Source organism: Lathyrus oleraceus, chromosome 6 (assembly GCF_024323335.1).
Source record: "Lathyrus oleraceus cultivar Zhongwan6 chromosome 6, CAAS_Psat_ZW6_1.0, whole genome shotgun sequence".
Classification (NCBI taxonomy): domain Eukaryota; kingdom Viridiplantae; phylum Streptophyta; class Magnoliopsida; order Fabales; family Fabaceae; genus Lathyrus; species Lathyrus oleraceus.
This window is the reverse complement of record NC_066584.1, coordinates 329,676,231-329,703,917: the sequence shown is the minus strand read 5'-3', so window position 1 is coordinate 329,703,917 and position 27,687 is coordinate 329,676,231.

Here is a 27,687-nt window from a genome sequence, read left to right as displayed (position 1 = left end):
AACGCAGCGGAAATTAAAATTTTCTCCTTTAGAGATCCTTACGAATGGTCATGATCAGTGATAGAATATTTACCTCTTGTGACGATTGAAACCTTTGGTGCAGATCTCTTGTGACGATCAAAACCTTTGATGCAAATCCAAGGAGCGGTCACGAACGTTGAATGATGACAACGTCTCTACTCAGTCCACACGAACAAATTCCTTCAATCTCAGTGCTAGCTGGTACGAATGAAGGCTTTGAGTGAGAGAGAGAGAGAGAGAGACAGAGAGAGAGAGAGAGAGAGAGAGAGAGAGAGAGAGAGAGAGAGAGAGAGAGAGAGAGAAAGAAAACGAAAATAATGCAACCGCAATTAATACTTCTTCACAAGGGTTCTATTTATAGAACCACTTGTGTGGGCTTCAAGCTAAAAGCCCACTTAAGTGTATTTTGGCCCATATCTTATAATATGCCCAAAATCACTTAAGCCCATGGTACCTTACCATATTTCGTATTCTACTTAAGTACACCGTACCTTACGATGTTCTACAACTCACTTAAGTACACCGTACCTTACGGTGTTTCTTAGTTACTCTATCTCTCATCAATTCGTCCTTTGTGTGTGACCCTGTAGGTTTTCGCGACATTGGCAATTATATTAAAGCGTGTATTTAACATAATAAACACTGAGTGGTATCTAGCAACACATCACTGCTACCCAAGACACGAAAATGTCATGTGATCAGACAAATCCTTCTGTGATAATACTCATGTGTATAATTACCCTTTTGCCCTTATGTCTATATTGAACACAAGGCATAGACCGTGTCATCCTTGTCCAGTTCAATATTGGGCCCATAGACAATGCACAAGAGAATGCACGCACACTGGAAGGAAACACAGATGGAAAAAGAGGGGAACGGGCTCGCTAGGATATCGCATCCTATGCCTACGTATCTCATCTAGAATGAGAATCAGAGCTACCGTAGTTCGGCTCACGCACGCCGAAACAAAACACACACACAAGAAACTGATCGCCAATTGATGGGCTTACGTCAGACTCCACACAAACAGGAAAACATGGAAACCGAATGCCAATCGCTGGACTTACATCAGACTCTGAACCAACAAACACACACAGGAAACCAACTGCCAATCGCTGGACTTACGTCAGACTCCACACAAACAAACACCAATAGGATACAGAATGGCAATCACTGGTCTTACATCCATCTCCTAACACACACCAAAAGGTTAACAAATAGACAAGTTAATAGGGAGTCTGGCACTCGAGCCTAATAACTGTCAAGCAAACACACACAAAAAAAGAAAAGGGTGCCCGGAGAGATCCCGTACGATCTCCTGCCTACGTACCTCATCTGGTATGAGGATCAGGGCAACGTAGTTCCCCTTAACAGGGGAGAAACTTCTCCTAACCAGAGACTGGGAAATGACAAACTAGAAGGGAGACTGACTCGAGCCTAATAGTTGTCATGCAATCCACAATGGTCTTAGGTTGAGGTTTCTATCTAACTTACACAGGCAACAAGCTATCCTAAACAGCACAAGCAAAGTCATACAAGCACAAGAGCAAGCACACGCACTATATACAAACAGATGGGCTCACACAAGGTTAGGCTTTAGTCAAGGGGTCATGTCAACCTCGACAAACAAGCCACTGTAACAGGGTGATGTTAGCTCTTAACCCTAACATTGAGAGTTAGGGTGAAGCAGATGAAATGGAGATGAGGGGTGTGCCTCATAGCTCTTATCCCTGGCCTGGGAGAGCTTTTAAACAATAGAAAGTGTGGGAGTTCAGAAAGTAGGAACTCTTCTCCACAAGACTGACACAACATGGATCTTGGGTTAACATCCACAATGCATCAACACATGGTGTGTGAGCAAAGTGGATGACACACTGAATAGCAGGAGATGGATTACACATCTCTTTTATCTTCCAATTGCCTTATCAAAGGACTTTCCCTGCTTGGCACAAAAGTAAACAAACACAAGCATTGCCTCTTAAGGAGGGCTTCAGACAGGTGCCTGCCCACATAACAGGACAGGTCTTCCAGACTACATGAAGATTAGAGGTTATACCTAAGTGGTTAAGCAACCAAGCAAAAGCAAGTTCAAAATGAACTTAAGCAACTTATGTACCTGTTGAAACATCAAACAAATCAGTACAAAGTTCAGACAATCAGACAACAACTAATATCAACTTCAAACACATCTTGAAACAATCCAAAAGGTCTCATCTCAATATCAATTACCAAATCCATTTCATGAACCAAACATGGCAAGGTATGCAAGTTGTGACCACATGGTGACATCAGAATGAACAAATGCACATTAGATCAAAAATGATTCAAATAATCTTGGCAAAATTCATGAGTAAACAGGACATACAACATGATCATCACACAAAAAATTAGAGGCATTGGACATCATTAGGCATGGCAATCACATTGCATAAGTCTAGACAAACACAACAAGCACATGTGTGACACCAATTGTCACACCAAGTTAGCATAAGCATAAAATAGAGATGGATTATGGTAAAAACCCCAAACCAAAGCCAAAACAACATTCAACATGTCTAGAAATATTGTGCAAAGTTTCACATTCATTGGATAAAGAATAAGCATTTCATGATCAAATGAAATTCAAGGCAATGTAAAAGCTCACATATGACCATCCAGGATGAAAAATCTCAATTAAATCAGAAATTATCCTAAAAATTCCAACAAATATCATGCTCGTTCACAACATTCATATCAAGCATCATACAAAAAATCTGGACATTTGGAATTCATTTGGCATGGAAAATTCATCAATCAAGTTGAACATCACAAGGTGTGACACAAATTGTCACACCTACCTTAACATGATCATAAAACAGCAATGACACATGATAAAAATACCAACTCAACACCAAAATGTCAAGTAAAGAGTCTAGTTATAGCATGCAAAATTTCATGAGCATTGGATAAAATATCAGCATTTCACAAATGATATAGCAAGGCAAGGTACAAAGTGCATACATGTTCACAAACCTTAGCACAAAATATTTTCCAGCCATGCACAATTTATGGAAAAATGATCATAAAATACTAGACAAAAAATGCAACACACTGCAAAAAACCACATATTTTTTGGACGATTTTTCAATTATATATGAATTTTTAAAGATGGAAAAATAAAATAAAAAATGCATGTGAAACAAGTATGACAATGCATGGAGGGAAATGAGAAAATAGGCAAGGCATTTGAAATATTGGTTGCAAGCTGGAATCGAACCGGGAGGCTTTTCAAAATGGATTGGCGCGCTGATGAAACTCAGCGTTTCACTTATGCGCTGGCAAGTCAAACTTGCATGGTCAAAGCGAAGGACCAATGGGAAGCGCGCATGGCAATTGTTCTAACCAATCAGAATCCAGCCATAAACTAACGCATGAGCAACGCTTTATCGTGGCCTAAGGGATCTAAAACCGTTGCCTAAAGACCTGTATCATCTTCCTCACACGTGAAGCTCATGAACAATGGATCATCTTCATGAACCAAGAACAAATTTTCCAGAAATGGAAATTGAACATATCATCGTATACATCCTTCAACATACATCACAAATCAACGCATGGCTAAGCTTAAATCATCATGTCAAGATCAAATCGAGCAAAACTAATTTCATGCATGGAACTTTAATTTGACCTAACTCACTCAATATTGCATGAAAACTTGTGGTTCAAAGCTTAGATTAACCAGCATCACAAGATCTACAACTATAACACAAGAATTTTAAGAAATAAGAGATTCGATTCAATGACCTCTTGAAGAGCAGCTTTGGAATTTGATGGATACAAGGCCTTGTGATGCTTCCAATCTCTTATATAATGCTTGTACAAGTAATTGGAGGAAGAATTGAGGCTCAATTGCACACGATCCCACAAAAATCTGAATCCACCATTGTTGCTTCAAGCTTGGAGAATGCTTCAAAACTGCACCAATTCTCTTGATTCTTCCTTCAATCTTGCTCAATGATGCTTCCAGGTGATGAGTCAAGTGATGGATTGTGATTTGGTTTGAAGAAATTTGAAGAAAATTTGAGAGAAAAAAGTTTGAGAAATTTCTAGATCTGAAAATTGTGATTGTTAATCTCAAAAACAGTTAGGGTTATGGTATATATATGTCATGCTAATCAAGCTTCTGATCATGTTTAGCCAAATGGTAATGGTAATTAGTAAAATGAGGTGCAAGTGCAATTTTGGTTTTTCACCTTATGCATGAAAATCATGAATGAACAGTACACGATTTTGTATTCATTTTCACTTAAAAATCCATTTTGGAGCTAAAGACAATGGTGGAATGTTCAAATAATGCACCAATTTTAAACTTTAATTTTTCCCTCCAAAAATCAAGTGAAATGCAAATGATTATGTGATGACAATTGGTGTAATGCAATGCATGTTTTTGGAAACTAGAGGTTAAAAGGAGAATTTAGCAAAAAGAACCACTTGAATTGGAGTTTTGGTTGAGAAGTTATGCCCATTTGAAGTTCAATGCATACTTTGTCAAGTTTTGATCATATCTCCTTAACCACACATGAGAAATTGATGATCTTGGACTTTTTGGAAATGGGAGAGAAAGATCTACAACTTTAATGTTCAAAAAAATCTCATTTGAAGCTTTCTTGATGATATAATCTTGAGTTGAAAACCTTTCCATTTTTGGCAAATTCAAATCACAGGTCACCTGCTATTTTTGGAAAGTTTTGTCCTGACTTTAAATTCTTCAATGTTGATGTTTGAAATGTCAAATGAGACTTGTTTGAACATAAATGAAGTATTTCTACTCACTTCCCACCTCTAAATCCACAGTTGAACTGACAGTTGACTTTTGCAGTTGATAGATGACTTGGTCATGCACAGATGATTTTGAGCCTCAACCACTTGATGAAATAACTCCAAAATGAAACCCTAGCTTATACAAGCCCAACAAAATCATATGATGATATCCATCTTAATAAAGACCTCATCTCCCTGAAAAACCCTGATTGGTATAATGCAACTGATTAGGGTTGACCAGAGGTCAAAACCCTAATCCCAAGGAACTTGATCAGAAATAATGACTCATGATGATGATGATATACCATTCCAACCAAGATAATACCCAACCTTCTTGAGGAACCAATAAACCCTAATTGAAGCACAAACCTCAGATGATTAGTGATCAATTCATGAGACCCTCAAGCTTGAATTTTTTTTAACCTCTCTATCCTCTGATAAAGACCTAGGAGGATGACTTGCTTATTTCATATGATATGCAAGGATGTAATGCATAATGTCCTAAAAAAATGAGATGCAATATGCTAAGCTAGTCCCAAGAGAGGAGGGCAAATTTTAAGGTGTTACAGCTGCCCCTATTCAATCCACTGTGAACCTATCGATATGAATAGCCTCGGCTTTCAGATGATCAGGGTGAAGAGTGATTGAATACCAAGAACAGACGAACAATTTGCACTCTGATGGGAAATAATTAACAATGCCCGTCAGAATCGGCAAAGAAGTGATCTCAAAAGAAGAATCCGTCTGGTACGGAGAAAGTCGGCCTGAACACCGAAACAGAAATTGGTCTGGATACCAAGATAAATGGTAACACAGGAATACCATCATGGCCTGAAAGCCGCTCATCAGTCTGAATATTGAGCATCGGAATACGAGAGTATTGATATCGGGCTGAATACCGGGAGATTGGCCTGAATACCCAACAACTAGCATGAACGCCACTTCGGTCTGAATACCGGAAAGCTGGCCCGAGTGCCGCAAGCTGCATCAATCTGAACTTCGGAAGCTTCTTCGATCTGAAAATCGGAAACTGGCCTGAGTGCCACTTCGGTCTGAATACCGGAAACTGGCCTGAGTGCCACAAGTTCTTCGACCTGAGCGTCGGAAACTTCTTCGATCTGAAAATCGGAAACTGGCCTGAGTGCCCACCTCGGTCTGAACACCGGAAATTGGCCTGAGTGCCACAAGTACTTCGACCTGAACGTCGGAAACTTCTTCGATCTGAAAATCGGAAACTGGCCTGAGTGCCACAACGGTCTGAATACCCGGGAAACTCGTCACGCCTGTCAGTATCGGCAAAAAGGAATAGTGATAAATGAGGCGGCACGCGTGCCAACAACCCATGATGGGGATAACAAGCCATGAACATGCCATCCTCCATTCAACCCTAGCAAACGAACCAATTGCGCTCAGCTGGGGATTATCTCTTTCTCTTTTCTTTACTTTTTGGACCCCGAAACTCCTTGGATTATCATTTCTATCTCCGCCCAACAGAAATCCTTCCTCCAATATCGCACTACTGGGGAATACTGTTGATTAAAATCATGATGCCAAACTCCTCGGAGTAACATCTTCACCTTCTAGCGAAACCACCTATCAAACAATAACCACGGCTTGAGACTAGCTTATGCTTGCAATGCTGATGCATGATAATTTTTAGCGTAATGCTCCATAATCATGGAAACGCTACGCAGTTAGCTATGCAGCATGCTATGCTTATCTAAATGATGAATGCATAAAAAGTATCCCCCTCAAGGGACTCTTCTGGGGAGCTCGAGGCACCCTGCTGAGGAACCCATTAACACTCCAACCTCCACCCTGCTGGGGAATAGCACTGCTGCTGGGAAATAGGCCACCCTTACCAGGGATGAACTCCACGGAACCCGATCCACTTGGGGACTTCGCTGGGGAACAAACCACCAACGCACTCTGTGGGGAAACAACGGTCTTTGACTTGCTGGGGGGAAAAAGCCAGCAACGAACGCCTCTGCTAGGGAAATAGCAACCTTCAGGCCTGGCTACTGAGGAACCAACGATCTAAAACCTGCTGGGGAGATAACCATCCCGACCCTGCTAGGGAAGACTCGGACCCTGAATCCGCTGGGGAGATAACGACTCCGCCACTGCTTGGGGAACAAGGAAATCCTGACACAGAACACTCGTCGAGCCCTGGTTTTCAACATCCAAATACAGTGTCAGCTTTCCCCTTTTTTGAGAGCTTCCAGACTCGCCTGGACTTTTCTGATTCATCACCTTGTATTCCCGACTTCTCCGTACTCCACGGTGATCGAACTCCTGGGACTCATACAGACTTTCCAACCTTAGACTTTGAAGAGTCTTCTTGATTAATATCCAGGATCGTCGTACGTATTTCGTCGTCTTTTCACCATTCCTCCATTCATTCGTCCCTGATTGGACTCCACGGGGATCTTTTTGTCAAAAAGGCTTCACATCACAACCTGCAAGTGAGTGAAAATATCTAACAGCACCTGCAATAGAGATCGTTAGATAAAAACGTGCCCCAGGTGTGCCAACATTTCAACACTTGGGTCACTCAACCTTCAGAATAAGATTTCAAGTTTCAATCTTATAAACATGCATGGGAAGGGACCTGTATGTCTTAAAATGCAAAGATTCTTTATCAAAACAAACGGATGTTTTTGCAATCAAAGCGGTTATGAAAACAAAAACAAAATTATTTGACTCAATATGCATTTTATTGATTGAAAAAGTGTGGCTCATAACTGAGCAATACAAAGGAAGCAATTCCTGAAAAGAGGTAATCGCGCACAAAAGGAAAAATCTATCCTAATGGCAATGTGAAACCGTGATCTCATCGAGTTTCAACTCGGTTACACCCCCTATGTCCTCAAGACTCTCCGTACTTTCTGCCTTCTGAACAAGACGTTTCCGACTGATCCCTACCGGGGATTATCCATGTCATCTTAACCAAAGCATAAACGATCATGCCAGACGCAGTTGTTCGTTTCAATCCCTCTTTTGCCTGGACCGTCCTTTCGGGTTTTCAGTCCACCGGGATACCCTTTTTTGCCCAAGCCGCCTTTTCAGGTTTTCGACTTGCCGGGTGTACAATTTTTTTCTTTTTATCCCTAATTTTTGCCCGAACCTTTTCATTCATTTTTCGGTTCGCCGGGATGCCCATTTTTGCCTGGACTATTTTATTCTTTTCGTCCAGCGGGTCTCTTATACGAAGTATTTTTTAACTGCGTCCGCATTCACAAGGGATGGAAAATCCTCGCCGTCCATGGTCGTTAACAACAAGGCTCCACCAGAGAAAACCTTCTTGACCACGAATGGACCTTCATAATTGGGTGTCCATTTGCCCCTACGATCGTTTTGAGGAGGAAGGATCCTTTTTAATACCATATCGCCTACGTGATATACCCGAGGTCGCACCTTTCGGTCAAAAGCACACTTCATCCACTGCTGGTACAACTGCCCATGACAGATGGCCGCCAGCCTCTTTTCCTCAATCAGGCTCAACTCTTCGTACCGAGTCCTTACCCATTCTGCCTCTTGCAACTTCACATCCATCAGGACTCTCAAAGAGGGAATTTGAACCTCAATCGGTAGCACAACTTCCATTCCATATACCAACGAGAAAGGCGTTGCCACAGTTGATGTACGTACCGAAGTTCGATACCCATGCAATGCAAACGGAAACATCTCGTACCAATCTCTATAGGTCACAACCATTTTCTGCACAATCTTCTTAATATTCTTATTGGCTGCCTCAACCGCCCCATTCATCTTCGGACGATAAGGAGAAGAATTGTGATGTTCGATCTTGAAGTCCCGGCACAGTTCTCCCATCATCTTGTTGTTCAAATTAGAACCATTATCAGTAATGATTCTCTCGGGAACCCCATATCTGCAGATGATGTCTCTCTTGAGGAATCTGGCGACAACTTGCTTTGTCACATTTGCATAGGAGGCTGCTTCCACCCATTTAGTGAAGTAATCAATAGCCACTAATATGAACTGATGCCCATTCGAAGCCGTAGGCTCAATCTTTCCAATCATATCGATGCCCCACATAGCAAACGGCCACGGAGACGACATCAAACTCAACAGATTTGGAGGCACGTGCACCTTGTCAGCCTAAATCTGGCATTTATGACACTTCCGCACAAAACTAAAACATTGAGCCTCCATTGTCATCCAATAATAACCTGCCCTCAGCAGCTTCTTCACCATTGCATTCCCACTGGCATGGGTACCGAACGACCCCTCGTGAACCTCTTTCATCAATTGGCTTGCTTCTTTATCATCAACACATCTGAGCAAAACCCAATCAAAATTCCTCTTGTACAAAACCCCATCCTTATTCAGATAGAACACCATGGCCAACCTCCTCAGAGTCTTTCGGTCCTTCTTGGATGCTCCCTCAGGATATTCTTGGGTTTCCAAATACCGCTTAATGTCGTAATACTACGGCTTCTCATCATCAGGCGTTGTGTCAACAACAAACACATAAGCCGGTCTATCCAGACGTCCCACCTCAACATTGGGGAACTGATTCCACCACTGCACCTTAATCAAGGCATCCAGAGTAGCCAAAGCATCTGCCAAAGGGTTCTCCTTTCTCGGCACATGATGCAGTACCACCTTAGTGAAGAACGTCAACAATCTTCTCGTATAATCCCGGTATGGAATTAAATGAGATTGATGCGTATACCATTTTCCGTTAACCTGGTTCATAACCAAAGCTGAATCTCCATATATAACAAGGTTCTTGATCCTCAAATCAATCGCCTCTTCAATCCCCAAGATACAAGCTTCGTATTCAGCCACGTTGTTGGTGCACTCAAATGTTAGCCGGGCAACAAAAGGAATGTGGGACCCTTTCGGCGTAACCAAAACAGCACCAACACCGCTACCATTCACGTTAACGGCCCCATCAAACATCAGAATCCATTCGAATTCAGGGTCAGGCCCCTCCTCCGGGATTGGTTCCTCACAATCTTTCGATTTGAGAAACATGATGTCCTCATCAGGGAATTCAAACTTCATCGGTTGATAATCCTCAATGGGTTGCTGGGCGAGGTAATCAGACAATACACTCCCCTTTATTGCTTTCTGAGAGGTATACTGGATATCATACTCAGTCAAAATCATTTTCCACCTTGCAACCCGTCCGGTCAATGCTGGCTTCTCAAAAATATACTTGATCGGATCCATCTTGGAAATCAATAAAGTGGTATGAACCAGCATATACTGTCTCAGTCGGCGAGCAGCCCAGACCAAAGCACAGCAAGTTTTCTCGAGCAGTGAATATCTCGTTTCACAGTCGGTAAACTTTTTGCTAAGGTAGTATATGGCATGCTTTTTTCGACCAGACTCGTCATGCTGTCCCAATACACACCCCATAGACCCTTCGAGGACCGTCAAGTACAGGATTAACGGTCGTCCCTCCACAGGAGGCATCAGAATCGGAGGCTCCTGCAAATACTCTTTTATCTTTTCAAATGCCACTTGGCAATCATTATTCCACCTGACCGTTTGATCTTTTCTCAACAACTTGAATATTGGTTCGCATGTGGCTGTTAGGTGAGATATGAACCGTGAAATGTAGTTCAATCTACCTAAAAAACCATGAACCTCTTTCTCTGTTCTCGGTTCAGGCATTTCTCTTATTGCTCTTACTTTAGCAGGATCAACCTCGATTCCTCTTTCACTTACAATGAACCCCAGCAATTTACCGGACCGTACTCCGAAAGTGCACTTGTTCGGATTCAACCTCAGTCTGAACTGTCTCAGCCGGTCAAATAACTTGGCCAGATCTACCAAATGCCCCTCCTCTGTCTGGGACTTTGCTATCATGTCATCAACATAGCATTCAATTTCATGATGAATCATATCATGAAACAAAGTCACCATGGCCCTCTGATAAGTAGCACCGGCGTTCTTGAGACCAAATGGCATCACCTTATAACAAAAAGTGCCCCACGGTGTGATGAACGTTGTTTTCTCCATATCATCTGGCGACATTTTGATTTGATTATAGCCAGAAAAACCATCCATGAAGGAAAACACTGAGAACTGAGCTGTATTATCTACCAACACATCAATGTGAGGTAGTGGGAAATCATCCTTCGGGCTAGCTCTATTCAGATCCCGGTAGTCCACACACATTCTCACCTTCCCATCCTTCTTCGGGACCGGCACAATATTCGCGACCCAAGGCGGATAGTTGGTGACAGCTAGGAACCCAACATCCCACTGCTTCTGCACTTCCTCTTTAATTTTCATTGCCATCTCAGGTCGAGTTCTGCGCAACTTCTGCTTCACTGGAGGACAATCTGCTCTCAATGGTAGCTTGTGCACAACAATATCGGTATTTAATCCTGGCATATCTTGATAAGACCGGGCAAAGATGTCGACGTACTCTTTTAACAAGGCTACCATTCTGTTCTTGACACTCGCCTCCAAAGCGGCCCCAATTTTCACTTCTTTCCGGACCTCGTCGGTACCCAGATTCACAACCTCGACTAGTTCCTCGTGCGGCTGAATCACCTTCTCCTCTTGTTTCAACAACCTGGCCAATTCCTCCGGCAGTTCGCAATCTTCTTCGCCTTCTTCTTCGGCATGATAGATCGGATTGTCGAAGTCATACGAGGGTGTAACAGGATTGTTATCGATGAGATCCGGCAAGAAATCGCATATGCATGAATGTTGGTTCATGCATTGCTTTAGAACCGGAGTGAGACAAATTGAAAAGGAAAATGAAAACATTACCATTTTTATTTTTGTTTTTAAACTGCAAAAATAAATGAAAAATAGGGAACACCGCTTTTAACTGAAAAACATCCATTTATTTATGATGCAAATTTTGCAAAACAAACATGAGGTGGCCCTTACAATGAACTATTACGTTTCGGGCAAAACGTATGGCTTCCATGCAAATAAAATTGAAAACAGAAAATATTACTCTTCTAGTAGAGTGACAGTGATGATCTTTTCGGCCTTCCAGTTCTGGACTTCCATCCCTGGTACGCACGGCTTTATCCATTGATCCATCTCACAGTCACTGTCAACTTCTTCACTCACCATACAGATGTGATCTGGATCCAGCATTCCAGCACTGGTGAATGTGAACGACTGACGACGTCCTCTACCTTGTCCAAACGAGCCTCGGCCCGGCTGATAACCCACTCCAAATCGATCTTTCTTGGCGGCGATGTCCATCATCTTTCCCCAACCAGGAGCTTCCCCACTCTTCACTACCTCAGCGGCCTGCTTGTATGAAGAAATGGACGGTTTTTCCTCTTCTTTGGCAAAAAGAGCATTTTCCACCTTGACGGTTTCGAATGCTTAACTTGGTGTTTCCCATATCTCACCGTCCATTTCAACATACTTGAACGATGACAAGTGGCTGACGAAGATATCCTCCTCCCCACAGACTGTGACGACCTGCCCGTCCCAGATATACTTCAATTTCTGGTGCAAAGTTGAAGTCACTGCCCCAGCAGCATGGATCCATGGGCGACCCAACAGGCAACTGTATGCCGGCCGAATATCCATGACATAAAATACCGACTTGAACACCTCGGGCCCAATCTTCACCGGGAGCTCTACTTCTCCGAACATTGTCCTCTTCGAACCGTCAAACGCTCTCACTATCAGGTCAGTGGGCGTCAAAATCAACCCTTCACAGTTCAGCTTTGCCAAGGCTTTCTTTGGCAACACATTTAAAGATGAGTCGGTATCCACCAACACGTGCGAGAGCACAGCTCCTTTACATTCCATAGCAATGTGTAATGCCCGATTATGATTCCTCCCATCCACAGTTAGATCTAAATCGGTGAAACCCAACCCATGACTGGCATTGACATTTGACACTACCGTCTCTAACTGATTGATTGTGATCTCTTGGGGAACATAGGCTCTCTTCAGGATCTTCAACAAAGCCTCTCTATGCCCCTCGGAGCTCAGCAACAACGACAAGATTGAGATCTTGGATGGGGTCTGCTGCAGATGGTCAACAAGCTTGTACTCTGACTTCTTGATGATTCTCAGAAATTCTTCAGCTTCATCATCAAGTTCTCTTTCCGACCCACCAGGCGCCGGTGTCACCACAGGAGTACCTTCATTTACCACTTGTTTCCCTCTTTCCCTGGCTAAAGCCTCGGCCTTATCTTTCTTTTCTCTCTCTTCATCCCCATTCCTCAAGGCGTCTGGCGCAAACAACCTTCCACTGCGAGTGAACCCACTAGGTCCGGCATTATCCACCTTTGAAATAGTGGTTTCACTTGCAGTTTGATCCTCTAACTTCTCCCCATTACAGTAGACTTCTCCACCATAATGCCACGGCACGGCATCATCTTTGTCATAAGGAATTGACCCAGGTACCGTGATAGTAACTAGAGTCGCATCGGCCAGCGTTGACAAATCAACCGGGTCGAAGTAGATGGTTATGGTGGAGACATCTTCTTTCCCCGAATCAATCTTCTCAAATCTGAGGCTTCCTTCATCCATCATCCTCTGGACAACCTCCCTCGGCGACACACACCCATCAAGAGTAACAGTGCACGCAGCACAACAGTTATCACAGCCCGGAAAGACCCCATTCTTCAACAATTATCGTTTGATCTCCGCCAACGGAGTCTTCAACTGATCCACACTCATCAACCCCACTGTTCTTCCATCCTCAGAAATTGCATTCACCCCCATTTGACCATGCGCTGGAATGGGATTAGCATTCACATTTGGAGATGGAGCAAAATTGATTGCCTTGGAATCCACCAAGTCCTGGACCACATGCTTAAAAGCTTTGCAATTTTCTACATTGTGTCCAGGGGCACCCGAGTGAAATTCACATTTGGCATTCTCATCAAAACTGGGAGGCCTCTGATCAGGTCTCAACGGAGCCAACGTCCTCAGCTGGACCAACCCCAAATCCTTCAACTTTTTCAGCAAGAATGAATAGGTCACAGGTGGTCTATCGAATTGACGATCATTCATTCGCCCTCGCACCTGATACCCAGCCCTCTGCGGTCTCTGTTGAAATGGTTGTCGTTGTTGTTGTGTTTGTTGTTGTTGTTGTTGATTATCAGCAGGAATGGTTACCGCAGTAGTGTGCTGGTAGTAATGATCCCTACTCTGTTCTCTTTGAGCATACACAGCGCTGGTATCACCCTCCTTCTTCCTCTAACCATTTCCAAAGGGCTTCTTCGATCCAGACGACGAAGCATTACCCTGGATTTTCCCCAGCTTCAACCAACTTTCAATTCTTTCTCCAGCCACCACTATATCAGCAAAGTTAGTAACCGGGCATCCAACCATTCTTTCAGCAAATGTCCCCTGAAGGGTACCCATAAACAGATCCGACATTTCTCGGTCTACCAACGGAGGTTGGACCCTGGCAGCCAGCTCCCTCCACCTCTGCGCATATTCTTTAAACCCCTCATTGGGCTTCTGAGACATACCCTGCAACTGGGTACGACTAGGAGCCATGTCAGCGTTGAATTGGTACTATTTAAAGAATGCATCACCAAGATCTTGCCAGCTTTTGATGTCAGAAGATTTCAACTTGGTGTACCACTCCAAGGACCCTCCAGACAAACTGTCTTTGAAGAAGTACATCCACAGCTTCTGGTCCATTGTATAAGCAGAAATCTTACGGACGAAGGCCTGGAGATGAGTTTCCGGGCAAGAACTCTCATTGTATTTGTCAAATGCAGGCGCTTTGAACTTTTGTGGGATCACAATCCCCTCGACCAACCCCATACTTGACATATTAACAAATCCCGGAGTAGCATGGCTTTCCAAGGCCCTTATCTTCTCCGCCAGCACCTGAATCTCTTTATTTGGTGGTTGGACACCGTACTGCCCAAACTGTTCATTTATCATGGAGAATTGATCTGCTTCTCTGTCTTCCTCTCTATCCTCTTCAGCCCCAAAGAAAGGAGGAAACATATTGTCCTTCACATTGTTACCCATTGGACCCGGTCTACCGCCTATGGCAGCACCAAAACCACCAGCATTATTAGTCACCACACCAACAGTTGTCCTCTTCCCGAGATCTCCTCCATCCCTGAAACCGCCAAGACCGTGGTTGGAGACACCCTCCAAATTAATACCACTGTTGGCAGCTGAAGCCCGCTCGAGCTTCTCCACTTTATCAGCAAGTGCTTTCTGCCCCACGACAAACCCTTGCATGACATTAATCAGCTCATTCATCTTTTCCTTCAGCTCGAGAAAATCTGTGTTGGGTAGATCCATCAGCCTGGGTGTGTTGCGTCTGGTGAAGTATTTGTGCGGACGGGTTGTGTGCAAGGGAATGACTCTACGCGCACGAGCAATGATTCCTGAAACAATCAAGCACGTTAGAAACTGACACCTGCAAAATAGAAGACAAGTTATTATGATTATGCATGAATGCAATGTCTATCCATATGAGGAACATTCTGTCTTTCGATCCTGGTTTCATCGAGACAAATAATAATTCGGCAGCAATATTCTGACATTCATCGAATGATTTCATCATACAGATCAGAGAACTATGATTTAGCAAAGATATCACCCAACCATGTGTGTGTGATGTGAGTGCATACAGGAAAGCAAATAAAGCTTGAAGATCGATCCCTGAATGAAAATAACCATGGCATATCAAAAGTGCACCATATGTGCGAGAGTCATACATCAAGTCTGATACAAATCACATACAATTCTCCAGAAATAGAAAGAAAATACAAATAAGTGAATTCCGTCAACAGGCCTGACAGTAATCCAACAAAAATGATAACAAAAGGCTACACTAAAGAAGGCCCCACCGAAGACTCCGCATCATCTACCATCTTGGTAAACGTCACCGCAAACCTAAGCTCAGTGTTCTCCTGCTGCAATCTTCCTATCTCCTTCTAGTGAATCTTCATCTGTCTGAAGTAATGATCCCTCTCAGCAAAATAGTGATCTCTCTCGGCAATGATCTTCGCTTTCTCAGCTTCCCATTATGTAGAAATGATTTTGGCTCTGGCATCTCTCTGATCCCTCACAAGGATTTGTCTCCTCTTCTCATCTTCGATGACCTTCGAAGCTCTAGCCAACCTCTCCTTGGTGACGTCGTGCTCCCTCGTGGATGACTCTAAAGCTTGGCTGACCTTGCCATAATAAGCGATATCTATCTCAAAACGCTTCACCAAAAGAGCATGTCTCTTATCCTGGTCTTCCATTTTCCCTTTGATTTCCTGATTAGCCATTTGAATCCTAGCAACACTCATCTCCAACTCAGTCTTCTCTGCTTGCAGTTGATCTCTCTCCTTCTTCATCTCAAGGAACTCTTCCATGCTAACAGAAGAACGTGGCCCCTCGATCAATGGACACCAAGGATCACCTCCAGGAAATGGTAGATGGGTGAGCTCAATCCTCTTCCTAAGCCAATCATCAAATGGAGGAAGAGACCTGCTATTAACCTTACCAAAAGGAACCTTGCCCTTCCTCTGAATGTTACACCATGCCCCGGACACCTGCCTCAACTGTAACAAATTACCCTCAGCTGGGAAGTAGAAAGACTCCTGAATCTCACACTCGAGAGGAGGAGCCTCCATAGCAAACCCCATTTGTCTCCTAAGAAGCGTCGGGTTATAATTAATGCAACCCTGAACTCCTATAAGAGGCACATTGGGAAAGCTCCCACAACTATAAATGAAGTTTCGTCCAGCCATACCATTGTGAGTCCAAGCTATGTCCTTGGCCCGCAAACCCATCAACCTGGTCGCCCAATTAACCGTAGGATCAAGAGAAACAAAATCACCTCTGGAAGGCAGATACCCCATAAACCATTTGTGCAACAATTGAGCACAACATCTGATCAATCCCCCTCGCCTCTTCTCGTTCCGATTATGGACCGAGTAATAAACATCCCCAACCAAGGTAGGAATAGGATTCCTCTGCATAAACACCCGGATGGCATTAATGTCCACAAAGTTCTTCTGATTAGGAAATAGGATGATCCCATAGATGCTCACAGCAATCAAAGCACAAACAGTCCTCCAATTACCCACAACAGCATGCTCCTTGGCTTTAGCCTCCAAGAAACTCAGATACAAACCGGGCAACTTTCCCTTCTCCTTCAAACCCCCTTTGGTCACCTCTGGGCTCAAATAAAGAGCACGAGAAATCTTCGCCACATTAGGCTCCCCCTTAGTGACGTAGCACGGAATATGGTCCCTGATCGGGAGACCCAGGATGTTGGCGTAGTCCTCCATCAAAGGCCCCAACAAGTAATCCGGGAAAACGAAGCACCTCAAACCCGGGTCATAAAACTGGAGAAAAGTGTGGATGGCACTCTTATCTGTATCAGTAAGCCTGAAAACCACCTTCAGAATACCACCATAATACTCACGGAACAACCCCACATGGTCAGGCGTAATCAATGCTATCATATCCCTCAACACATCAATCTCTGGATTGAAGAAACTGTAGACGATGTCATCTTTCAAGTCGGGCCTCATGTCTGGAACAAAGAAGTCTCTCAACCAGGATCTCAATCAAAAATGTCCCTGCATATGGATAAACATGAGTTAGATGCAGATAAATGTAAAATGATGATGTTGATGCATGAATGCAATGCACTATGTCATCCTCCAAGTCATCTGATCATTCACCGCACTGGACCACGGTCTCTGAACTAATCACAACCATCTGGGGGAATCAGTAACCATAAATCCAACTCGGGGTTCCGAAACAAACGGAACGGAGGATATACCACCATCATCATAGGAACATCCACTGATCTGATATCAACAAAATCATCTGTATCAACCCAGGGAATCCTGAAATAAACGGATCCCCACTGATAAATACCACGGACAGAACTCCGGCGTCTCAGAGATACATATCCATAAATTCGCCTTATAAATAGAACTCTGATCAATAACTGAACCATTAGTCACCATCAGAACATGCATCTGCAAGAATCAACCCTCCCCTCACAGGTGAATTCTAATCAGGTCATCCTAAGGCGGATAATGGTCTCGACAATCGGGCAAAGATACTCAACGGGTTTGCCCTTTCGGGTGTGCCGTTGCAGCTCTCATAAGATTGTCTAAACCAAAGATCCGGGAAAGCACGGTCGCCGAAGTCAACAGCCCTAAAGAGATAACCCAACCAAAGTGGAATACCCCACTAAGGAAGAGCTCACTCAGAAGAACCTCGTCCGGCTTGTGATATGTCACGTCGCAACAACATGCTGATCCAACATGTAAGGAAACGTGAGACCACACTAATCCTAGGTGTATACTCGGGCCTGGGTTTTAGCCCCACTCAGAACACCCACCCCAAATAAGAGAAACCGCCTGTACAGAAGACAGCACAATGATAGTATGATGCATGCAAACATTTATGCAAATAATCACAGTACAATAATCATGAATGCAATAAATAGAACAGCAATAAAAGCAACCAAAACTATCCTAGAGCGCTAGGAGAGACTCGCTTAGGGAAGATGGACCAGCAAAAGGTCAACTTCTGTTTTCCCCAGCAGAGTCGCCAGCTGTCGCATCCGCGAAAAACAACCGGCGGAAAAAACAAAACAAACAGAGCCGCCACCGTGCGTTATTTATCCCAAAAGAGGGAAAGGAAACGCTCGAAGTAAACTTAGAAAAGACATGGTCTCGCGACCAAAGAGAGATGGGATCGGGAGTCGGTTATGCGAAGGGAAGGTATTAGCACCCCTACGCATCCGTCGTACTCGACGGGATCCACGCTCAAAAGGATAGAAGAAAGGTTGCTAAACACTGCTCAAGAGAATGCACGCACACTGGAAGGAAACACAGATGGAAAAAGAGGGGAACGGGATTGCTAGGATATCGCATCCTATGCCTACGTATCTCATCTGGAATGAGAATCAGAGCTACCGTAGTTCGGCTCACGCACGCCGAAACAAAACACACACACAAGAAACCGACTGCCAATTGCTGGGCTTACGTCAGACTCCACACAAACAGGAAAACATGGAAACCGAATGCCAATCGCTGGACTTACATCAGACTCCGAACTAACAAACACACACAGAAAACCAACTGCCAATCGCTGGACTTACGTCAGACTCCACACAAACAAACACCAATAGGATACAAAATGGCAATCACTGGTCTTACATCCATCTCCTAACACACACCAGAAGGTTAACAAATAGACAAGTTAATAGGGAGTCTGGCACTCGAGCCTAATAACTGTCAAGCAAACACACACAAAAAATGAAAAGGGTGCCCGGAGAGATCTCGTACGATCTCCTGCCTACGTACCTCATCTGGTATGAGGATCAGGGCAACGTAGTTCCCCTTAACAGGGGAGAAACTTCTCCTAACCAGAGACTGGGAAATGACAAACTAGAAGGGAGATTGACTCGAGCCTAATAGTTGTCATGCAATCCACAATGGTCCTAGGTTGAGGTTTCTATCTAACTTGCACAGGCAGCAAGCTATCCTAAACAGCACAAGCAAAGTCATACAAGCACAAGAGCAAGCACACGCACTATATACAAACAGATGGGCTCACACAAGGTTAGACTTTAGTCAAAGGGTCATGTCAACCTCGACAAACAAGCCACTGTAACAGGGTGATGTTAGCTCTTAACCCTAACATTGAGAGTTAGGGTGAAGGAGATGAAATGGAGATGAGGGGTGTGCCTCATAGCTCTTATCCCTGGCCTGGGAGAGCTTTTAAACAATAGAAAGTGTGGGAGTTCAGAAAGTAGGAACTCTTCTCCATAAGACTGACACAACATGGATCTTGGGTTAACATCCACAATGCATCAACACATGGTGTATGAGCAAAGTGGATGACACACTGAATAGCAGGAGATGGATTATACGTCTCTTTTATCTGCCAATTGCCTTATCAAAGGACTTTCCCTGCTTGGCACAAAAGTAAACAAACACAAGCATTGCCTCTTAAGGAGGGCTTCAGACAGGTGCCTGCCCACATAACAGGACAGGTCTTCCAGACTACATGAAGATTAGAGGTTATACCTAAGTGGTTAAGCAACCAAGCAAAAGCAAGTTCAAAATGAACTTAAGCAACTTATGTACCTGTTGAAACATCAAACAAATTAGTATAAAGTTCAGACAATCAGACAACAACTAATATCAAACAGTCAAACCCAATGAGCAAAGGCATAAGCCAACAAGTCAAACTCAAATGAGTTAACAATCCTACAAAACACACAAGGTTAGTAGTCAAAAGTAAACATCAAAGGCTCAAGTGATAGAGCATCAACAACTATGGAACTTGAATGCTCCACCTGAAATCAAAGCTCAAACATAAGCAACTAACCACTAGGTCAAAGCCTAGGGTCAAAGATGGAGAAAAAATTTAAAACAGAAGCTGAAAATTGACATGAATCAACTTCAAACACATCTTGAAACAATCTAAAAGGTCCCATCTCAATATCAATTACCAAATCCATTTCATGAACCAAACATGGCAAGGTATGCAAGTTGTGACCACATGGTGACATCAGAATGAACAAATGCACATTAGATCAAAAATTATTCAAATAATCTTGGCAAAATTCATGAGTAAACAGGACATACAACATGATCATCACACAAAAAATTAGAGGCATTGGACATCATTAGGCATGGCAATCACATTGCATAAGTCCAGACAAACACAACAAGCACATGTGTGACACCAATTGTCACACCAAGTTAGCATAAGCATAAAACAGAGATGGATTATGGTAAAAACCCCAAACCAAAGCCAAAACAACATTTAACATGTCTAGAAATAGTGTGCAAAGTTTCACATTCATTGGATAAAGAATAAGCATTTCATGATCAAATGAAATTCAAGGCAATGTAAAAGCTCACATATGACCATCCAGAATGAAAAATCTCAATTAAATCAGAAATTATCCTAAAAATTCCAACACATATCATGCTGGTTCATAACATTCATATCAAGCATCATACAAAAAATTTGGACATTTGGAATTCATTTGGCATGGAAAATTCATCAATCAAGTTGAACATCACAAGGTGTGACACAAATTGTCACACCTACCTTAACATGATCATAAAACAGCAATGACACATGATAAAAATACCAACTCAACACCAAAATGTCAAGCAAAGAGTCTAGATATAGCATGCAAAATTTCATGAGCATTGGATAAAATATCAGCATTTCACAAATGATATAGCAACGCAAGGTACAAAGTGCATACATGTTCACAAACCCTAGCACAAAATATTTTCCAGCCATGCACAATTTATGGAAAAATGATCATAAAATACTAGACAAAAAATGAAACACACTGCAAAAAACCACATATTTTTTGGATGATTTTTCAATTATATATGAATTTTTAAAAATGGAAAAAAAAAATGCTTGTGAAACAAGTATGACAATGCATGAAGGGAAATGAGAAAATAGGCAAGGCATTTGAAATATTGGTTGCAAGCTGGAATCGAACCGGGAGGCTTTTCAAAATGGATTGGCGCGCTGATGAAACTCAGCGTTTCACTTATGCGCTGGCAAGTCAAACTTGCATGGTCAAAGCGAAGGACCAATGGGAAGCGCGCATGGCAATTGTTCTAACCAATCAGAATCCAGCCCTAAACTAACGCATGAGCAACGCTTTATCGTGGCCTAAGGGATCTAAAACCGTTGCCTAAAGACATGTATCATCTTCCTCACACGCGAAGCTCATGAATAGTGGATCATCTTCATGAACCAAGAACAAATTTTCCAGAAATGGAAATTGAACATATCATCGTATACATCCTTCAACATACATCACAAATCAACGCATGGCTAAGCTTAAATCATCATGTCAAGATCAAATCGAGCAAAACTAATTTCATGCATGGAACTTTAATTTAACCTAACTCACTCAATATTGCATGAAAATTTGTGGTTCAAAGCTCAGATTAACCAGCATCACAAGATCTACAACTATAACACGAGAATTTTAAGAAATAAGAGATTTGATTCAATGACCTCTTGAAGAGCAGCTTTGGAATTTGATGGATACAAGGCCTTGTGATGCTTCCAATCTCTTCTATAATGCTTGTACAAGTAATTGGAGGAATAATTGAGGCTCAATTGCACACGATCCCACAAAAATCTGAATCCACCATTGTTGCTTCAAGCTTGGAGAATGCTTCAAAACTGCACCAATTCTCTTGATTCTTCCTTCAATCTTGCTCAATGATGCTTCCAGGTGATGAGTCAAGTGATGGATTGTGATTTGGTTTGAAGAAATTTTAAGAAAATTTGAGAGAAAAAAGTTTGAGAAATTTCTAGATCTGAAAATTGTGATTGTTAATCTCAAAAACAGTTAGGGTTATGGTATATATATGTCATGCTAATCAAGCTTCTAATCATGTTTAGCCAAATGGTAATGGTAATTAGTAAAATGAGGTGCAAGTGCAATTTTGGTTTTTCACCTTATGCATGAAAGTCATGAATGAACAGTACACGAATTTGTATTCATTTTCACTTAAAAATCCATTTTGAAGCTAAAGGCAATGGTGGAATGTTCAAATAATGCACCAATTTTAAACTTTAATTTTTCCCTCCAAAAATCAAGTGAAATACAAATGATTATGTGATGACAATTGGTGTAATGCAATGCATGTTTTTGGAAACTAGAGGTTAAAAGGAGAATTTAGCAAAAAGAACCACTTGAATTGGAGTTTTGGTTGAGAAGTTATGCCCATTTGAAGTTCAATGCATACTTTGTCAAGTTTTGATCATATCTCCTTAACCACACATGAGAAATTGATGATCTTGGACTTTTTGGAAATGGGAGAGAAAGATCTACAACTTTAATGTTCAAAAACATCTCATTTGAAGCTTTCTTGATGATATAATCTTGAGTTGAAAACCTTTCCATTTTTGGCAAATTCAAATTACAGGTCACCTGCTATTTTTGGAAAGTTTTGTCCTGACTTTAAATTCTTCAATGTTGATATTTGAAATGTCAAATGAGACTTGTTTGAACATGAATGAAGTATTTCTACTCACTTCCCACCTCTTAATCCACAGTTGAACTGATAGTTGACTTTTGCAGTTGATAGATGACTTGGTCATGCACAGATGATTTTGAGCCTCAATCACTTGATGAAATAACTCCAAAATGAAACCCTAGCTTATACAATCCCAACAAAATCATATGATGATATCCATCTTAATAAAGACCTCATCTCCCTGAAAAACCCTGATTGGTATAATGCAACTGATTAGGGTTGACCAGAGGTCAAAACCCTAATCCCAAGGAACTTGATCAGAAATAATGACTCATGATGATGATGATATACCATTCCAACCAAGATAATACCCAACCTTCTTGAGGAACCAATAAACCCTAATCGAAGCACAAACCTCAGATGATTAGTGATCAATTCATGAGACCCTCAAGCTTGAATTTTTTTTAACCTCTCTATCCTCTGATAAAGACCTAGGAGGATGACTTGCTTATTTCACATGATATGCAAGGATGTAATGCCTAATATCCTAAAAAAATGAGATGCAATATGCTAAGCTAGTCCCAAGAGAGGAGGGCAAATTTTGAGGTGTTACAGGAATCATGCATATTAAAACGTCTCAGCACTTTTTCTATGTATATACTCTGACTTAGGCCAAGCAGTTTTTTTGATCTATCTCTATAGATTCTGATTGCTAATATATAGACTGTTTCACCTAGGTCCTTCATAGAAAAGCATTTCCCCAACAAAGACTTTACTTGTTGTAGGGTAGGGATATCGTTTCCAATGAGTAATATGTCATCTACATATAATACTAGGAAAACGATTATGCTCTCACTAACCTTCTTGTAGACACAAGGCTCATCTTCGTTCTTGATGAATCCATATTGTTTTACTGTTTCATCAAAACGAAGATTCCAGCTTCTGGAAGCTTGCTTCAATCCATAGATTGATCTTTGTAACTTACATATCTTTTGGTTTTCCTCTGGTATGTCAAATCCTTCAGGTTGTGTCATGTACACATCCTCAAGAAGATTTCCATTAAGGAAAGCAGTTTTGACATCCATCTGCCATATTTCATAATCATGATATGCAGCGATAGCAAGTAAAATCCGAACAGATTTAAGCATTGCAAATGGTGAAAAGGTTTCATCATAGTTAATCCCATGAACTTGTTTATATCCTTTTGCAACCAGTCTTGCCTTATAGGTATGTACCCTACCCTCCATGTCAGTCTTCTTTTTGAAGACCCACTTGCATCCTATAGGGTTAACTCCTACAGGAGGCTCTACCAAGGTCCAAACCTGGTTTGTGTACATGGAATCCATTTCAGATTTCATGGCTTCTAGCCACTTCTCAGACTCGGGACCAGTTATGGCCTCTTGGTAGGTCACAGACTCATCCTGATCCATGAGTAATACATCACCTTGATCAGTTATGAGATATCCATATCTCTCAGGTAGTTGACGTATCCTGCTTGACCTACGCTGGTCTTGTTCTACTTGAGCAGGTTGCTCTTCCACAACTACTTGTGTTTCCTGCTCTAATTCCTCCATAGGTGTATCTATGCTTTGTGATTCTTGAACTTCTTCAAGCTCTATTTTCCTCCCACTGGTTCCTTTGGAAATAAAATCCTTTTATAGAAAAACTCCAGTTCGAGCGACAAACACTTTGCCCTCATAAGGATTGTAGAAATATTACCCTATTGTTTCTTTAGGATACCCCACAAATAAGCATTTGTCAGATTTGGGCTCAAGCTTAGTTGAAATTTGTCGTTTCACATAAACTTCGCAACCCCAAATCTTCATGTAAGACATATGTGGTTTCTTACCACTCCATATCTCATATGGTGTCTTCTCAACCTTTTTGGATGGAACACGGTTAAGTGTGTAAGCTGCTGTCAATAGTGTATGTCCCCAAAAGGAGTTTGGAAGATCGTCGTGACTCATCATGGATCGGACCATGTCTAACAGGGTTCGATTTCTTCTCTCAGATACACCATTCCATTGGGGTGTTCCAGGAGGAGTAAGTTGGGATATGATCCCACACTCTTTCAGATGTTCATCAAACTCTAGGCTTAAATACTCACCACCTCGATCTGATCGAAGAGTTTTAATATTCTTACCTAGTTGGTTTTGTACTTCATTCTTGAATTCCTTGAACTTTTCAAAGGACTCTGATTTGTGTTTCATTAAATACACATAACCATATCTACTGAAATCATCAGTAAATGTGATGAAGTACTGAAAACCTCCTCTGGCTGGTATGTTCAGTGGTCCACATACATCAGTATGTATGAGGGCCAAAAGATCATTAGCTCTTTCACCTTTTCCTGTGAATGGAGACTTTGTCATCTTTCCAATTAAACAAGACTTGCATGTCTCATATGATTCATAATCAAAAGAGTCCAAGAGTCCATCTTTATGGAGTTTGGAAATGTGTTTCTCATTTATGTGGCCTAATCGACAATGCCAAAGGTAAGTTGGATTTAACTCATTAGGGTTCATCCTTTTAGTATTAATGTTATAAATAGGCATTTCAAGATCAAGGACATATAGTCCATTGTTCATTTGTGCAGTAGCATAGAATATATAATTCAAATAAATTGAGCAACAATTGTTCTTTATTATAAATGAAAAACCAAACTTGTCCAAACAAGAAACGAAAATAATATTCCTGCTAATTGCAGGTACATAATAACAATTCTCTAACTGAATTATTAAACCACTGGGTAAAGTCAATACATAAGTTCCTACGGCTAAAGTAACAACCTTTGCTCCATTGTCAACTCGTAGGTCAACTTCACCTTTTGCCAAATCTCTACTTCTTTTTAGCCCCGGCACATTTGTACAAATGTGAGAACCGCATCCAATATCTAATACCCATGATGCAGAAGTAGATAAATTTATTTCAATAACAAAAATACCTGAAGTTGAAGTCTCTACTCCATTCTTCGTATCTTTCATGTACTTTGGGCAGTTTCGCTTCTAGTGTCCGGTCTTACCGCAATGGAAGCAGGTTCCTGCCTTTGCTATGCCTCAATTAGGCTTCAAAGCAGCAACAGTGGGTCTGGGTTTGACAACTTCCTTTCCTTTCCCTTTATCACCCTGCTTGGTGGGCCTTTTGTTCTGTCTCTTTCCATTTCCGATCATCAGAATGGACTTCCCTTTTGACTTCAGATTCTGCTCAGCAGTTCTTAACATGCCTAGCAGTTCAGGAAGAGATTTGTCCATATCATTCATATTGAAATTTAGGACAAATTGACTGAATATATCTGGCAACGATTGCAAGATCAAATCAGTCGCAAGTTCCTTTCCGAGGGGAAAACCCAACCTTTCAAGGTTTTCCACATACCCAATCATCTTTAGCACATGGGGACTTACAGGGTCTCCCTCAGCTAACTTGCTTTGAAAAAGGGCTTTTAAAACTTTAAACCTCTCATGCCTTGCTTGCTCTTGATAGAGCATCTTCAGGTGTTCGATCATATCGAACGCTGTCATGTTCTCATGTTGCTTTTGCAATTCTGAGTTCATGGTAGCTAGCATGAGACAAGCAGTTTCATTGGCATCATCGACATGCTTCTTATAAGCATCTCTTTCTGCCTTAGGTGCAGAACTAGGAGGTTCCTCTTCAGGAACAGGTTTCTCAAAGACATACAACTTTTTATCATGTTTGAGGACAATCCTCAGGTTTCGGTGCCAATCCAGAAAATTTGTCCCTGACAACTTTCCTTATCAAGGATTGATTGCAATATGTTGTTAGAGGTGTTTGTTGTCATGGTAATCTACATAAGAATTAATGAAAATATAAGTATCAATAACATATTTAATTAGGCCTTTAATTAAATATGCTCCTACTATTTTACTCAAAACAAATGACACTCATCATTTGATTCGGAAAATCCCGTTGGAAGATTTTCTAGTGGGTCGAGATCCATATTTCACTTTGTTCTAAGTCCGCGTAGGAGGATTACATAGAACTAGGTTATTTAGGTAGGAACTCCTTCCAATTGTATCTCATACAACTCTCGAAAATTTCAGTTGGGTGAATAACTCCTTATTCCAATCCATCATATGGATCATTCCCAACTCTTGCTTCTAAACATATATAATCTTATTATAATTTGTTTAGTTAAGTTTGACCCATTATTTTAGCAGTTGGATATTACAATTATCCCATCGCACCTTACTAATATAGAACATGCACCTCGTGTAGGCGAAACCTACATTATCCGATACTAGTCTTGATGAGTGTTAAAACTTGGAAAGCTTAAACTTAATATTTAATTTGAGGGAATTGTAATTGTTCTGATCTCACCGGCTTATTTATCATATAAATCATCTCTCACATGCATCAACATATATCAACATACATACACATGCATCAACATACATAATGAAACAGTTATGGCCCCTAGCGCAATTGTTCTCCCAAGTCAATGAGAGAACCTAAGCTAACCTAATAACGATCTAAGCTTCTCCAAGAAAGATCTTCAAGGTTGTCCTCCATTGATATTGAATTCTTCTCTTTCTTCATATCATTACATTACAGAAGAAACTCGTTTTACATACGAGGGATTGAGATGAGAAAAGAAATTATATTAAGAGATTAAAAAGAGAGGCACGACACGCAGGTCGTATTTAAAAACCCAAAACAAAATAAAGGAAGACTAAGGCCATAACTGATCACCATAAGGCAATAATAATAAACACATTATTATTATTATTTTTAATTCCTTTAATTAATTAAAACCAAATTAAATTTTGGCGACCGATCACATTACACAGAGTTAGCCGGGGGTTCCGCTGACCGATCAGCGGACGGGGGTCAAGGGGGCAGCGCCCCTTGCGGTGTTGGAGGGGCAGGGCCCCTATCCAAAAAATTTAATGAACAATTCATTTGAAAT